This window comes from Babylonia areolata, chromosome 24, assembly GCF_041734735.1.
Source record: "Babylonia areolata isolate BAREFJ2019XMU chromosome 24, ASM4173473v1, whole genome shotgun sequence".
NCBI lineage: Eukaryota > Metazoa > Mollusca > Gastropoda > Neogastropoda > Buccinidae > Babylonia > Babylonia areolata.
The window spans coordinates 34,636,621-34,641,620 of NC_134899.1; positions in this window are offsets into that span (position 1 = coordinate 34,636,621).

Sequence of the window (5,000 nt, forward strand, 5' to 3'; positions counted from 1 at the left end):
CCTGATGTATGTATGTTTGTCTCTGCCTGTCATTCTGTGTGTGCATCTGTCTCAGCTGAAAGGGATGTACACATGAACGCATCCACCCCTGACCTCTTCGGTTTTGTTATTGTTGTTGATGTTGTTGTCCTTGTTTTGTTGTTGTTGCTGCTGTCGTTGTTGTGGAGCAGGAACCACACATGAGCCATGAAGGCTTTGCCTCTTGTTAAAAAAGAATTTGCTACACCTGTAACTGCGACATCGGTGGCTGGCCGGACAATAGGCTAAATGACCAATGACTCCTCTCGACCCTCTCACCCCCCCCCCCCCCCCCCCCCAACACTGATTGATTGATTGATACGGATACTTTTATATATAGCGGCTCTCCTCGGTCGGAGACCAAGCTCTAAGCGCTTTTCAAACACGGGGTCATTTGCACAACAGGTTGCCTACCTGGGTAGAGCCGACTGACGGCTCCAAGTGGGCGCTCGTCATTCATTTCGTGTGTCATTCAATCAGATTTCACACACACACACACACACACACACACACACACACACACACACACACACACACACACACACACACACACACACACACACACACATATATATATATATATATATATATATATATATATAACACATGTATATATTATATAAACAAAAACATGTTTTGTTTATTTACCCCGCCATGTAGGCAGCCATACTCCATTTTCAGGGGTGTGCATGCTGGGTACGTTCTTGTTTCCATAACCCACCGAACGCTGACATGGATCACAGGATCTTTAACGTGCGTATTTGATCTTCTGCGTGAGTATACATTTGAAGGGGGTTCAGGCACTAGCAGGTCTGCACACATGTTGACTTGAGAGATCGGAAAATATCTCCACCCTTTACCCACCAGGCGCCGTCACCGAGATTCGAACCCGGGACCCTCAGATTGAAAGTCCAACGCTTTAATTAATTATTCGGCTATTGTCCACAAGAACTGATTTTTACCAGATACACTTTCAAACAATACTAGACTTTTAAGGCCGTCAATGCTGATCGCTCACGCGATAATAATCCAGTCTGCTGTTTGTGACTTGTGTTGCTTCGCAAAACGTTGCATTACAGATTTATGTGCAGGGGTTAAAGACAGGGATGACAACGATTCGATATCGATGTGTCGTTGAGAAACCAACTGAGACTCTCCGGCTACTCTATGCCATTGTGTCTCTCAGTGGTTGTTTTCTTCGTTCTCCCACCCAGCCCCAGTCAATGCCGTGTGGTGAAACTGTGTGAAGGGAATGAGTTCCGCATTGGGCATTGCATCCAGGAAACGCCCATTCCCCGCGAGTGATAGTTCTTCAAAATGGGAGTGGACGCTTACAAGATGGTCTACAGTACATAATGTTAAAATATGTGAAAGGAGAGGAAAGGAATGGTAAGGGGCGAACAAGAGAGAGAGAGAGAGAGACAGACAGACAGACAGACAGACAGACAGACAGACAGACAGACAGACACAGACACAGAGAGAGACAGACAGAAAGGGAGACAGAGACAGAGAGAATGATAGAGAGAGAAACACAGAGAGAGATAGAGAGAGACACACAGGGAGAGGGAGAGACAGAGAGAGAAAGAGACGCAGAGACAGAGGAGAGAGACAGAGAGAGAGAGAGAGAGAGAGAGAGAGAGAGAGAGAGAGAGAGAGAGAGAGAGAGAGAGAGAGAGAGAGAGAATACATTAAATTTGGAAAAAAAGTGATTTTCTGAGGGTAATTGAGTAAGGAAGACAATGGGTTTTTTTTGTTGTTTTTGTTTGTTTGTTGGTTGGTTTGTTTGCTTTTTTGTGTTTTTTGTTGTTGTGTTTTCATTCAGCCCTCAAAGGGGCAACATTTGAATGAATCATTATATCAATGCAGCATGCATATTATATTCATGGTTACACGAGTTCGGCTGCCCAGAGAGCCTAATCCAGCTGATTGCGTCATTCCACGATGGCATGCAAGCGAGAGTACAGGAAAATACTGACATGTCAGATCCGTTCCATGTGGTAAATGGAGTGAAGCAGGGCTGCGTCCTGGCACCCACACTATTCTCCATTCTCTTCTCTGCCATGCTGATTGACGTCTTCCCAGACTGTGACCGGGGCATCTACATACACTTTCGCACAGATGGCAAACCTTTCAACTTGCAACGACTCCACGCTAGGTCCAGGGTGTTTGCAGCAACGGAGCCCTTGATGCAGAAGTGACGCTGTGCATCGCCAAGGCCAGATCCGCCTTTGGCAGACTCAGCAACAGGCTGTGGAACAACAAAGGCATCAGGCTCAGCACCAAAATCAAAACCTACAGAGCCGTTGTGCTGACCACCTTGTTGTACTGCTGTAAAACATGGACGACGTATCGCCGTCACATTCAACAACTTTAGCAGTTTCACCAGAGATGCCTACGAAAGATCCTCGGCATAAAGTGGCAAGACAAGGTCTCCAACCTCCGGGTCCTAGAGAGGAGCGGCCTGCCCAGCATCGAAAGCCTGCTGATCCAGTGCCAGCTACGCTGGACAGGACATATTGTCCGCATGATAGACAGCAGGATCCCAAAGATGGTTTTGTATGGCCAGCTGAAGGAAGGCCACCGCGAACTTGGAATACCCTGCTAGCGCTTCAAGGACACCTTGAAGACAAACCTCAAAGCCCGTCACATAGACAACACTTCCTGGGAAACTTATGCCCTTAACCGCTCTCGCTGGAGGATGCTGTGCTCTAGTGGCATCAAGACGTTTGAAAACAAGGAGAAGCGTGAGCGAAGGAAGCAGGGCTCAACTTCTGGAGACGTTTTCCCTTGCAACACCTGTGGGAAGTGCTGCGCATCCAGAATCGGCTTCTTCTCCCATATAAGGACACACACCGACAGATGAGCCTGCCTTCCTACTCATCCGTCGGTCCGACGGGAGACTCCATCACCATCATCATCATCACATGAATGGTAATTTGGCATTTAAACACTACGTGGCTGGAGGAGAATGATAGGAGAGAGAGAGAGACACACACACACACACACAGACACAGAGAGAGAGACACACACACACATACACACAGACAGACAGACAGACAGACAGACAGACAGAGAGAGAGTAAAGAAGACATGAAAATTAACTTGAATGTATGTCACTGATCAAGCAATAACAATATGAACTGAAATAGGCACGCACATGTTGCAAATAGAAAGTGATAGAAATAGCGCCATTTGAACAGTTGTAGGATCAATAAAGTGTTTGAGTGAGATAGAAGGAGAGAGACCATCAGAGACATTTGTATTTGTTTTGTTTTGTTTTTTTATCACAAGAGACTTCTCTGTGTGAAATTCGGGCTGCTTTCCCCAGGGAGAGCGCGTCGCTACACTACAGCGCCTCCCCCTTTTTTCTTTTTTTTTCTTTTTCCTGCGTGCAGTTTTATTTGTTTTTTCCATATCGAAGTGGATTTTTCTGCAGAATATTGCCAGGAACAACCCTTTTGTTGCCGTAGGTTCTTTTACGTGCGCTAAGTGCATGATGCACTCGTGACATCGGTTTATCATCTCATCCGAGTGAGTAGCGTCCAGACCACCACTCAAGGTCTAGTGGAGGGGGAGAAAATATCGGCGACTGAGCCGTGATTCGAACCAGCGCGTTCAGATTCTCTCGCTTCCTACGCGGACGCGTTACCTCTAGGCCATCACCCCACTAGTGATATGGAGAGAGAGAGAGAGAGAGAGAGAGAGAGAGAGAGAGAAGACGTTATATACGATTTGTAAGGTTTGTTGATATATATATATATATATATATATATATATATATATATATATATGTGTGTGTGTGTGTGTGTGTGTGTGTGTGTGTGTGTGTGTGTGTGTGTGTGTACACAAATACATGTGTATGCACAAGTGAAAATATGGCAATCATACAGACAGACAGACACAGACAGAGAGAGAGAGAGACAGGACAACTCATACATAATCTTTTAATCCACTCTGTACGTATCACGATAAGGGTGTCTCACATTACTAACAGTTTTCAAGTAAAAACAAAATTGACGTGTGTGTGTGTGTGTGTGTGTGTGTGTGTGTGTGTGTGTGTGTGTGTGTGTGTGTGCGTGCATTTTACTTATATATACGATTTATTCCCTTGATGTTTTTATTTATGTATTGTTGTACAATACCTTATGGTCTTAACGTGTGTGTGTGCGTGTGTGTGTGTGTGTGTGTGTGTGTGTGTGTGTGTGTGTGTGTGCATGTGTGTGTGTGTGTGTGGGTGTGTGTGTGTGCGTGCGCGCATGTCATTTTTAGTAATCTTATACCCTTTTTTTGTTGGATGTTTTCATTTGTTAATATTGTTGTGCAATACCCTATTGTCTTAACGTGAGTATGTGTGTGTGTGTGTGGGGGGGGGGGGGGGTTAGTATATCGTCAGCTATTGGGAATTCTTATTTGACTAGTTTTAATCTCTTCTTATGTTGCGCATGATTTTATGCCAGTGTTTACAATGAGCCTGTGATTGCACAACTTAATTTCCATGTGGATTAATAAAGTGTTTTTGATTGATTGATTGATTGATTGATTCCTCTGCAGTGGTCGCAATCAGTAAGGTATTGCACAACAATAGCTGTCAACTGTGATGTAATCTTATATCATCGTCTTCATCAAGGGAGCAGGAAACGCTGGAATCATGCAAGATGTTTAGCAGTTAAGGCACGCTTTCAACGACAACTTCTGCTGCTTCCGTCAAACAATGTTAATTAATACTGAAAAGGGCTGGTTACTCCAGGGCGTCTGAATACGTGCAACATTATATGATGCATCGTTAATCGGTAAGACCTTGGAATATCCTCATTCCCACACCTGTTTGTTAGTACCTGCACGCTGCCCTCTATCTCTTTCTCTGTTAAACGAAGAAAACCGAAAACAAAATGAGCTGATTGACTGGGAGAGTCTGGAACGGAATTAAAATTGGGCAAAGTGTTGGCCTGATTTGTAACTGTTTGGAGAGAGGGGGCGGGGGG